The sequence below is a fragment of the Neomonachus schauinslandi genome, chromosome 8 (genome assembly GCF_002201575.2).
Source record: "Neomonachus schauinslandi chromosome 8, ASM220157v2, whole genome shotgun sequence".
NCBI classification, from domain to species: domain Eukaryota; kingdom Metazoa; phylum Chordata; class Mammalia; order Carnivora; family Phocidae; genus Neomonachus; species Neomonachus schauinslandi.
The window spans coordinates 103,793,507-103,805,795 of NC_058410.1; the positions used below are offsets into that span (position 1 = coordinate 103,793,507).

General features: G+C 45.0%; 1 protein-coding gene across 3 annotated transcripts in view; it reads left to right on the forward strand.

Annotated features, from left to right (window-relative positions):
- The first annotated feature begins 2,123 nt into the window (after nucleotides 1-2,123).
- PLA2G7 (phospholipase A2 group VII) overlaps nucleotides 2,124-12,289 on the forward strand; it is a 39,346-nt gene continuing 29,180 nt past the window's right edge. For 2 of the 3 annotated variants that reach the window (XM_021691901.1, XM_021691902.1), the window contains exon 1: nucleotides 2,124-2,299. The gene's annotated coding sequence lies outside the window, so the exon portion shown is untranslated. The remainder of the gene's footprint in view (nucleotides 2,300-12,289) is intronic. The other variant, XM_021691903.1, reaches the window with a different exon arrangement.

Below are 12,289 nucleotides of genomic sequence, written 5' to 3' on the forward strand. Positions count from 1 at the left end.
CTCGATCCCGGGACTCCAGGATCATGACCTGAGCCGAAGGCAGTCGCTTAACCAACTGAGCCACCCAGGCACCCACATTATTACTATTTAATCCAATATCTTGATTGAGGGGAGAGTCATCAGTTTTGCTTATATTAAAGAAGTATATAAGCACTGTTATGTTGATGGGAAACAGGAGTAAGAAATAAGAAACAGCTCAACAAAGAATCAACTTATAAAAACAAGTACACAATTTTTTCCTTTCCTACATAATATTAAAATGAAATCCATATCAGACCCACTTTTTAATCTGTATGTCCGTGAAAACTTGCCATTCTTTTGGAACGTGAGGCCCGTTCTTTATTAATTTCACTGGACTGGGTTGCCAGATAAAAATAAAGGATGCCTAATTAAATTTGAACTTCAGATAAGCAATGAAGGATTATTAGTATAAGTATGTCCCATATATTGCATGGAATATACTTACACATACCTATATATAAGGTTTTTTAGCTTTTGGTTGTTTATCTGAAATTCAATTTTAACTGGATATCCTGTATTTTTATTTGCTAAATCTGGCCACCCTACACTGGATATTTTCTCAGGGCACTAACCTGCTGTCATCAACCAACCACTGTCATCCCAGCAGAGAATCTGGTCTGATTTTGATGGGGAAAGCACAGAGCTGGCATTGAAAGAAACAAATAAAATATATCATACTTGCCTTCCAGACCTGCTTTCAAAGTCCACCACCTTTATAGCTGTGGCGCTGAGTCTCCAGCTTCTTCATCTGGTCTTAAGGTCAAAAGGAGAAGGTCCTTAGAGATCTCTTAAGTAGGGCAAAATGTACCCTTTTGTATTAATATTAATATTATATTAATATCACAGGAGGTTAGCCCAGGAAGTACAGGAAAATGTCATTAAGCTGATACAGTTTTGTTTTTTTTTAAATTTTATTTATTTATTTGACAGAGACAGAGACAGCGAGAGCTGGAACACAAGCAGGGGAGTGCGAGAGGGAGAAACAGGCTTCCCGCTGAACAGGGAGCCCAATGTGGGGCTCCATCCCAGGACCCTGGGATCATGACCCGAGCCGAAGGCAGCCGCTTAAGGACTGAGCCACCCAGGCGCCCCAAGCTGATACAGTTTTATTTAAATTTTCATCTATGGTTAGGTTTAAATAAGTCACTGCTTCTTTAAAAACACTGATATTAGGTAACAGCGTGAATGTTTCCCAGGTGCCCGCTCTGTCCTAGCATTTCAGCCTCTGACTGATGTATTTTGATTAGCTCCATTTTACTGATGAGGAAACTGAGAAGCTGAAGAGATAAAAACAAAAACAAAAAACTGGCCCAAGTCACACCACTAAGTGTGAGAAATGAGCTATAATCCATGCCTTGTTACCATAGAGTCCTCAGAATAAAAATAAAATAAATTTCATCTGCAGTTCCGTCACCTCACCAAAACCCAAAAATCACTATTTAAAAAAATACAGAACTTTCATAAGGTCGCCCATAAATTTCCAACTATTTTCCCGGAGTCTCTAAATGAAACTTTAAATGAATACGTTTTAATTAGAAGGTGGACCGAGGAGAAAGCATTGGAAAACGAAGGAGGGAATTTCAGCTAAACCCCAAGTAACTGGATTAAACCGAGTTATGAGATTGCCCCTTCTCCCAGCATTTCGCGTCAGAAATGCCCTTCTGATTGCCCTCCCCTGTAGCTCCACGCAGAAATGAAACTGAGCCAGCGGCAGGCCTTCCAGGCCCAGGCCCAGCGCATGGATTTCTGAGTTGGGGGTCTAGCGCACAGGGCACGGAATTGAGGAATGGGCACGGTCTTTCAAGATTACACATGGAAGCAGAGTAACTCGAAAGTTGGTAAGACAGACCAGGTTGGCTCGATGCCGAGTGAAGCAGGGAGCAGATGCGATCGGAATGAGGTCTGCGAAGAGAAATCGGGAGGCACAGCACGCGCCCTCTGCACGTTTGGGTCCACCCCCGGGCGCGTTAAGTTAACTCGAGGGTGCGGGTTGCGGGACCCCGGGCCCCGGGGCCCGTCTGGGTGCGCCTGAGCTCGCTGGCGTCCCAAGTGCCTCTGCCTTTAGGAGGCCGATGGCCACACGCTCCTCCCCGTCCCTCCTCCCGCCGCGTCGGGGCGGACCGAGGCCCAAGCCGACGCGCAGCCCACCCACCGGCCGCGCGCCCGCGGCGACTGAGGCTGGCAGAGGCCCCCAACGCTGGCGGCGAGGAGCAGTCAGGCTCGGCGCGCTCCGGTGCGGGGGCCTTGGTTCCGGCGAGCAGCTCACCGCAGCACCCGGGTGAGGAGGGAGCGCGGGCCGAGGCGGGAGGCCGCGGAGGTGCGGGGCGCGCTGGGCTCGGGCTGGACCCGCGCAGCGCGGGAGGACCGCCATCCCCGAGCGGACAAGGCCACGGGCGTGGGGGGCTGGGGGTGGGGGGCAGGAACCGCACCATCTCCGGCCGGGGGCCGACTCGCTGTCCCTGACCCCTCGCGACAGCGCTGGGATCTTTACGGGGAGGGTGACGGAATTCGAACCCAGTTCTCTCAAACCTTTCCCGGGGGAGGCAACCCTAACCTAAGAATTCGGTGCCGAGAGGGAATCGGGAACAGGGAACACGGGGAGATTTCTTATCTCTAGATCTCCGCTGGGACAAAACAAACAAAGGAACACCTCTCTTTGTGGAGTATTGCATTTTCCGGAGCCCAGTTCAGAGTAGCTGTTGTAGGACCAGAATTGTAAGAACAAAGCACTACCTCTGTTCTGCTCGCTTGCTCTGCACATCCCAGAGCTCCCCCACCGCGGCTCAGATAAGATCATGCCTGCTCTATCCTGAGTAAAGGGGAAGCTTGCTTATAAAAAGTCAAACAAAATCAGGCGGCAGAGAACACTGTCTTCCCCATCACACTCTGTAGAAGCTTCTAGCTCCCCAAACGAAAAGGTCAGGCTTGCATTCAGGCCTGTGGTTCTTGGGGTTGCTGCAGAGGTGATGAGGAAGGAGGGAGGGAGAGGTGTGTGGGGCTCATTAAGGGGAGCTTGCTGGGTTTTTCTGAAGGACACAGGAGCTCAGGTTTAGGAGAGATTTGTGTGAACAAATCAGTCCTGTGCAAATTACCTTTGACCCAAGTGAGAATCCTGAGCTGGGACACTGGTATGTTAAGTAGGAGCTGGAAAGTGTATCCCTTAAAGTGTCGACAATCCCAAAAGGCTCAGGACCAGATCTTGGGTTCCCATGCAACTCAGGGCCCAGGGTATTAAGTATTGACCACCACAGGGCATGGGTGAGCTGCTGGCACCCCAGGGGATTTCCTCACAGAGGGAATTCTGGTGGTCCCCTAGAAGCTGGTGAGAGAACCCACCTCCTTGGCATTTCCCAGCTTGCACTCATTGCCGGTGGGCCCAGAGGGTTCCTTCCCTTCCCCAGACATTCCTGCAGGAGTTGCTGCTGTGGACCACATGGTGATGCTCTTCATGGAACTGGGCCCTTTGTACTCAAGGCTGACACCGGGAGTTGTGAGGGTTATTAATCTGGTTCAGCCACTCATTTTACAGTTGGGAAATCCCTTCTGAGGTGTGATAAGGGCTTGCCCAGCACCCCAGGGCTTTCCCAAAAACAGACCCCTCCCTGGGCAGCTGGTTTCTTATTTCCTCTCCATTGGACGTCTGTGCCCTTTGAACTTCAGTAGTGAGGAATATGCATTCCCTACGCAGTGAGGTTTCCCCGGCTAATACAGTTTACCATCCTGTTTGAGACTCTCATCATAGAGCAGTAAGGAAAGTGCTAACTAGGTACCTGAGCAGGCGTGGGACCCCTTAGGAATGTCAGCTGGAGTTTAGGAATCTGTATTCCTTTCAGTGACACCCCAGAAAATGGGTATTTCCTGGAAAGGAAGGTGATCATCAGGTTATTTATACCTTGGTTCATCTTAAGGCTCATCTGATAATTGGCTTGACTGACCTCTTGAGACATTGAGAAATTTCCATGAAAGTGAACCGTTGAAGAGAAAGTATTGAGTGAAGGGCACCTGAAGGGGAACATCCCCTTCTAAAATTGCATTGTCCCAGGGTTCTGAGGAATCTCTGTATTTTAAAGGAATGGGCAGCAGATTCTTACTGCCTCTTTCTATGAAGCCAGGCACCTGCCATGTGCCTTCACTGTTACTTGCTCCATTTTGCAGGTATGACTCATAACACACTAATAGAAACAGTCTAATATATACAGGCTTGTAGTTAAAAAAACAACTTAGCGGTTGAGGAGAAAGAAGAAGCCTGCTATTAAGAACCAATACTGATTGGATTAAATGGCCTAGTTGATTCCTAGAGCAAGTTTTTTGTTCATTCCTTCTTTGGCTTCAAGAGATATTTATTGAGTACCTACTATGTGCCTGGCACTGAGTACAGAGCAGTGAGTAAGACAGATGTGGTCTCTGTCCTTGTGGAGTTCACATTCTAGAGTCGAGGGACGAGCAAGGTAAATTCAGATACTACTAGATGTTTTTGGAGAAAAAGAAACAGAGTGCTGTGGTAGAGTACTGTGATGTGTGTGTATGTGTGTGTGAGAGAGGGCAAGATGGCCACGTGGGAGGGGCCCCAGCTTCTTAGACTGGGTTTTATTTTATTTTTTTTAGATTTATTTATTTATTTATTTGAGAGAGAGAGCACGAGAGCAAGCAGGGGAAGGAGCAGAGAGGGAGAGGGACAAGCAGACTCTGCACTGAGCCGTGGAGTCTGACATGGGCTCAATCTCAGGACCCCAAGATCATGACCTGAGCCAAAACCAAGAGACGCTTCAATCAACTGAGCCACCCAGGTGCCCCCTTAGATTGGGTTTTAAGGAGAGATTTTTCTTTTCTTTTCTTTTCTTTTTAGGATTTTATTTATTTATTTGAGAGTGAGAGAGAGCAAGAGTGGGGAGGAGGGGCACAGGGAGAAGGAAAAGCAGACCCCCCGCTGAGCAGGGAGCCCAGACGCTGGGCTCGATCCCAGGACCCTGAGATCAGGACCTGAACTGAAGGCAGACGTTTAACCCACTGAGCCACCCAGGTGCCCCCTAAGGCGAGATTTTTCTGAGAGATGACCTTGAGACGAGCCCCCAAAACACTGACAGATTGTTCTGGTGCAGGGACTCACAATCACACAGGCATGACAACAAGCTCAGTGCGTTCCTCGCATAGTCGGAGGGCAGTGCGGGTGGAGGAGTGAGGTTGAGGGCCAGGGGCCAGGTCACGCAGAGCCTCGTAGGCTGAGGTACGTACGCCATCTGGACTTGAAGTGCAGTGGGAAGCCCAAAGCAGAGGCGTGTTGTGATTCAGATTGTTTCAGAGGTTACTGTGGGTGCACTGTGAAGAGCGGCTCATAGGAGGAGAAGAAGAGCAGTAAGGAGACCTGCTCCAGGTTTATTACGGTGACCCAGCAGACCGTGGTAGCAGTAGGTGGGCAGAAGCTGTTTCAGGAGGTCAAGTGGGAAGTTCTTTTATGCTTCTCTCTCAGATTTCCCATCTACCTAGGGACGATGACATTGCTACATCTGGTCCACTTCTCTTGTAAAAATAAATAAACTAGTGATTACACTCTTGAAGGTAAAGTAAGACTGTATTACTATTATTTGCAAATGATATGTGACTTTGAATTTCCTGTGCTTCATTTTCAAAAATTTTATAATAAAATTCTTTTGACTTTTTTATTCTTTACAATAAATTATGTGTCTTGTACATAAAATGCATTTTGATCTGTTCAGAAGGTTGATACATCTTAACTGTTACCCACAAAATACAGCATCCTAGAATGGAGTGAAACTAATTCTACAATACTAGTTGGCTTACTTTGGGGAGTTAAACGTGATTAGGTAGAACCCCACATAGAAGATTTGAGTCTGGAAACTGGAATAAAAATTCAAAAGGAAGTTAGCATGTTTGCCTTTGTCCTGGATACGGCTGCGTGCAGATATCTGAGTGCAAAGATTTGTTGATCATTGAAAAGCTATACGTGGCAGCAGAATTTCAGGAGAGGGCTGTGAACCAGAGTTGAATAGGATTGTTTCCCTTAGTGAAGCACTCTCTCTCACAGAGGACTCTTGAACTTTCTGTGGTTGATCACTGACGAAAGTATAGAGGGCCAGGGAAGAGTTTTGAAGTTGTTTACCAACGAGCGTAGGGATGACCTTCTCAGGGACAGGACAACTAACTGCCACAGGGAGGCAACCCTCTTTCTCCTTCCTGCCTCATTTTGACGTGCAGCTTACTAGGAAGAAAATAGAAGTCCTTCCTCGTTTACACGGTGTGCAGTGGAGGATTCTGCTCTTGGTGACTCGATGGACTCCTGGTTATCTTCCCCATTAATGATTTATTGGCCAGAGCATCTGATTTCAGCTTGAAGTGGCTCGTCTGGTGATTCAAATTGCAGACAAAATATGACAGGGATTGTGGGATCTGGACAGTCCCTTAGGGTTGGGAGTGGTTGGGGCATCTTTAAGGGAGAGGTTATCGTTTCTCCTAGAGGTGCCTAATTATTCTGTTTGATTTATGTAATATTTTAAACTGTTGAATTAGCTGCTATCCTTTAAAAATCAGGAGATTTTACATAGAAATATGATTTTCCAGCTTTTCTTGAAAAAAATCTAGTAATATTAAAAATCAGGAGATTTTACATAGAAATATAATTTTCCAGATTTTCTTGGAAAAAAAATCTAGTAATATGGAGCTCTCAACCCTACACACACACAGTCACTCACACACACACACACACACACACACACACACACACACACTATGTGGCAGCATCAACTGGAACAGGATGGTGGTGTTCCTTTTCAGATGGTGTCCTTTGCCACAGTCCCCACCACTGTTTTGTCTATCACTCATGTCCGGTTTAGCTCATTTGAGTTACCTGGCTGGCCCTCACAGGCTTCTGTTCTTAAACCTCAGGTTTAGGGCTACCTAGTCCTGCCTGTCCATCCCCCTTCTACCTGTATCCAGTGCAGGAATCCCTTTTTCAGGATCCTTGCAGGGAGTCGCCAGACCTGGACCTAAACTCCTCCTCTGCTCAATAGGATAATTGTCGAAAAGCTCCTGCTACAGAGCCCTACAGTCTGGGTTCACATTCGCGTCCTTTTTCTGTAGAACTCTAGTGGTCTTCCCCAGAGCTTCCCCGGAGCCAACACCCCTGGTGCCTTGAGCAGCTCCTCATATGACTCTGTTGCCTTGTTCCCTCATCAGTCTGGTTATTGTTCAGTGGTTGTCCTTTTGAATAAACTTTCAGTTGTAAAAGCCCTTACAACCTGCCCAGTTCAGTGAGATGCGGTTTCACTGGTGTGGAATATACAGCTAGGCTCCCAGGATGGCAGCAGACTGCCCAGTGGTCTTAGGTAACTTTTAACATTTACGGCCTTAACACTAGAGAGGACACCAAATGTTAGGAAACTGGATGCAGATGAGTTTCTATTTCCAAAATGGGAGTAGAATTGATTAATTTTGTTTTATTTGCAGCTGTTAAGAACTTAGGCTTATCAGTGTCTGTTTCATTCAATTACTCCCACAACAGGGAACTGCTTCTTATTTTGCTTTTTTGACCCTATCCCTCTTCTTAGGCTGTGAAATGATTACACAAGAGTTGTATCGACCATGCCTGAGATAAGAGGCTTCGCACACTTTTGCAGAAGTCACTTGAGAGTTGGACGTTTGAGATAATGTCCAGGTGAAGTTTTGATTCTCTTAGCTAATATGGGAGAGAGAAAATAATATGAATAGAGTAGGTACTATCTTTTCTCTTTCCATGTTTTGATATTGGCAAGTATGAGGCAAATTTGCTGATGTTTTTTAAAAGGAGTCCTATATCTTAGAAGAAGATGGAACCTTGGAGTCAGGCCACACCCATCCATCCATCCCTTCCCCCACACACACACCTCCGGCGCCCCTGGCGGGGGGCCAGTTAGTGGTGCCTGAACCCTTCTCGTGACAGAGCACTCTCCCCACACTGTAAGGTATACATACCTTACATAAACTTACATAAAGTGCTTCCCTAATGCCAGTTTCAGAAGGAAATAAATATTTCTTCCGTATTAAATGAGGATATAGTTTCTCCAGTCTCCCTTTAGACCAGGGTTCCTCAGGCTCAGCATTACTGACCTTCTGGGCCAGATATTTATGTTGTGGTATCTGTCTTATGCACTGTACGATGTCTCGCAGCATCCCTGGTCTCAGCCCCCCCGATGCCAGGAGCTGTCCCCTCCCAGGTGTGACAATCGAAAATGTCTCCAGACATTGCCCAATGTCTTCTGGGTGCCCCAGTTGAGATTTGCTGCTCTAGGATGAAGTTTGGCCTACTTCAGAATGAAGTAAATACTGTTTCCTTTATCAAAGAAGGTATAGTTGCTTAAAGATATTGCTGGTAGAAAAATGTATGAGGTCATCTACCTCTAATTATGAACAGAAGTTTTCGCTAGATCCAGAGCAGGGGAAGGAATGGGTATGTAAAGCTACAGAGATTTGCACTTTCAAAATTACATCTCTCCATAATTTTTGAATATTTGAAGAATGAATATGTAACACTAATATAAGAGAAAAACAAAATATACTGCAACTTAAAAAAAAAAGTAATACATTACTTTGGCATCGGGCTCCCTGCTCGGCGGGAAGCCTGCTTCTCCCTCTCCCACTCCCCCTGCTCGTGTTCCCTCTCTCACTGTGTCTCTCTCGGTCAAATAAATAAATAAAATCTTAAAAAAAAAATAAAGGTCTTGTTGATCTGCCAGGATGATATTTTATCTAGTGATCAAGGAGTCAAGATTGAAGAAAATGCTTTTTAGGTTTTATTATTTGAAAGAGTATTGATTTTTGAAAGTAAATATTCTCATTGATTTAAAATATTGGAAAAGAGAAAAGAAGGAAGGATTAAAAATTACCTTTCATTTCTAACTACAAACTCTTCAAAGAGGGTCAACTTTGTAAATATTTGCTATTTCTTTTATATATTTTGGGTCTTCTTGTTCTTATTGTTGGCCCCCCCCACACACACACACACTCCTTCTTCTTCATCTTTTATGTATCTGAGATCATGGCGAATCCTCTTTATTCTCTGCATAACATTTTACTTAATATTAAACATAAAACTCTTTATGGTCATACCAACTCTACTAAATATTCTTTTAAAATTATTTACTAGTAGTAAGGCAATATGTTTGGTTGTAAAAGAAAATGTGAAACATCATGGGAATTCTATCACCATAATTCTATCACCCTTATTTATTAATAGTCTTTTAGGGTGAATTTTTACACAGTAAATTCTATAATCTTTTTTCAATTAAAATTGCATAGTAACCTGTTTCCTAAGTCATAATGAATTGTTTTGTAAGTAACTGAATAAAATCTCATGGATGATATTCCCTTATTATTTGAAGTTCTGTAGGGTTTCCCCGTGTGTATGTGTGTGTTGGCTCCCATAAATAGAATTGGAACGAACACCAATAGTGCATTATATTTTTAGGGTTTTTCTTCCCTGTGAATATGATTTTTTGTGTGTGCTGATCTTAGAAATGAAGTGAAATGGTCAAAGGATATGGACAATTTAAGGCTTGCCAGATTGCCTTCCAAAAGTCAGGGTACCTATTTATACCCCCACTGGAACTGCCGACTATGCTTTGGTAAATTTCACAAATTTCCCTGTCCCCCAGCTTTTTGTTTACCAGTCATTCATCTGCCTGGCCAGACAGGTCTTTCTCCATAAAAATGTTGTATTGGCTGGAGGTGTCAGTAATGAACCTTCAAACAGTATGATTAGTTACATTGCTGTACAAAATGTTTCAGTGTCATCACCTTGGATTCTCCAGTTGTAAATGTCCAAAGTCAACAGTATACGTTTCCGGTCCCTAGTTTGCAAACGTAAATACAGATCTAGCTAACTCAAATCCCGCGGTTGAGTAAGAGGTCCTTTTCTGTAGAAAGAGAACCATGGGAGTTAACAGACTCCTTATGAATTATCCCTCTGTGTTGGGATTCAGAGGCCTCCCTTAGTCATCCTCTCAGACATCTCAGTGACCATCGGAAGTTCAAAGAAGCCAGTGTCCGAGAAAGCCAGGGACTTGGAGCCGTTGATTATAGTCCTTTGTTCAGAAAAGCAAGAAGCACTATTTTCATTTTACTCATACGGGAGATGTTTGGTCATATTGATCTAAAATGTGTAATACTCCCATAGAGGATTGGTGATCGCTTATAATAAAATCGCATGAAACAGCCAAACAGCTTTACCTAAGAAATCAAGCTAGAGAAATAGATTTGAAACCACACGAATGTGTTGTGAAGGTACATAGGACTGTGAGACACTTGAAAAGGTGAAAGGTATTGGACCTTTCCTAGGAGCAGCTTCAATCTATTTGGGGAAAGAAGATGGACAAGATATTTCAGTGTTAAGAAGTGACATATAGGGCGCCTGGGTGGCTCAGTTGGTTAAGCGACTGCCTTCGGCTCAGGTCATGATCCTGGAGTCCCTGGATCGAGTCCCGCATCGGGCTCCCTGCTCAGCAGGGAGTCTGCTTCTCCCTCTGACCCTCCCCCTTCTCATGTGCTTGCTCTCTCTCATTCTCTCTCTCTCAAATAAATAAATAAAATATTTAAAAAAAAAAAAAAAAAAAGAAGTGACATATAAATTAACCAACACGTAATGGTGTGGAGTGAGAGTGGTTTGGGGGTGCTGAGGAGACGCTGGGGGGAGTTACTTTCAAGGAGATCAAGCCCCCTTGACTGAGGAGGAATGAGGCTGGAGCCTGGGACTGGGAGCTGGTCATAGAGAGGAGAGGGTGAGCTGTGGTCTGGAATTAAATCAAAGGCAGAGAGAAAGGCTTCAGAGGGAGCGTCATCCTGGTGTTTCTGTTTTCCTTAGAGAAGGAGCGTTTACACCTTCGGTTGTAGGGAATAGGAGGGCAGCGTGAAGGAGAGTGCATCCATTTAAGGAGCGAAGACTTTCACCTAATGGGGAGAGGTGAGCTAAGGAGTAAGGAAGGGGCTGCCCTGAAACCACTGGGACACAGGTAGACTGAAGTGTGGCCTGGGGGGCACAGCTGTGTTCAGCGGCTGCGCTAGGCTCTCGCCCCCTGTACTTTCCATCCCCTGTAAACCCCAGACGCACACACGCACGCGCATCCACACATGGCCGGGCTACGGTCAGACGCACAGAGCATTCTGCGGGGCCAAAGTCATTCCTCTGCTAGCTCAGCCCATGTTCACTGGACACCTGCTAGGAGAAAGGCCCGCGATGCTGGGTGCTGGGCGCGGCGGGAAATGTCACTGTGAGACAGACGTCCACACTCGGACGTACGGCTTGTAAGGGTCTCTGTGTTCTGCCCCCCTCAATTTTTTTTTTTTTTTGCCAATTAAATACAGTTTTATTTAAGACATTGCATTTTCCACTTAACAATACAGTGCTTATAAAGTGCAATGTTTACTTCCTTTCCCTGTGCATGTATTCCATATTCAAGTATCAAGAATGCCCAGCTCCTGCGTGACAGCTCCTGGGAGGGCTTTCCACGCCTCGCGGCATCGCGCACCCCCTGGAATTGACCATCCTCCTTTGTGTCTACACTGAACCCACTTTTATCAAAGCATCTCAAACCCCAAGCTGCATTTTAAAGAAATCCCTGGCTCTCAGCCAGGGATTTTTTTTATATATATATGTGCCAAAAATAAGGGTAACTACTATGAAGGGATAGAATATGACTAAAAATGAAAAATAAAAATGTTTTTTAAAAAAGGGATTGATAAGATGTTGGTTGAAAAAGGGAAAAAGAAAAATTAAAAAAAAAAAAGACCGTTAAAAAAAATTAACTTTGAAAGACAAAAGAATCATTGTAAAAAGGCCATGGATTCTATGTGCAGTATTCCCCTAGCGCTGGAGTTCTGCCGTTCTCATTGATCGGTAAACTTGGTCTTGGCTGGCTGTTCTTGCTGATCTTCTGGGGGAGGGACCTGTTAAAAAAAATAATAATAATAAATAAATAAATAAATCCCTGGCTCTCTCCATGCCTCGTCAGCACTTAGCCAGAGCAGGGTGAAGACCTTAGAAGCTACAGTGCTGCAAACACTATCCCGACCCCGTCCTCCACGTGTCATTCGCGACAAAAGAACATAAAACCCGGATGTATTTAGAGTAATTCATTTACAGATATTTTGATTCAAATATTCTAAAGACATTTATCAAGACTGGAATTTCCTCCTAGCTTCGGAGTCCTTGCTGCACAGTCTCCCTTCAGAGGGTGTAGGATCCTTATTGTAGGAGCCAGCCATACACTTAGCACTCGGTGCT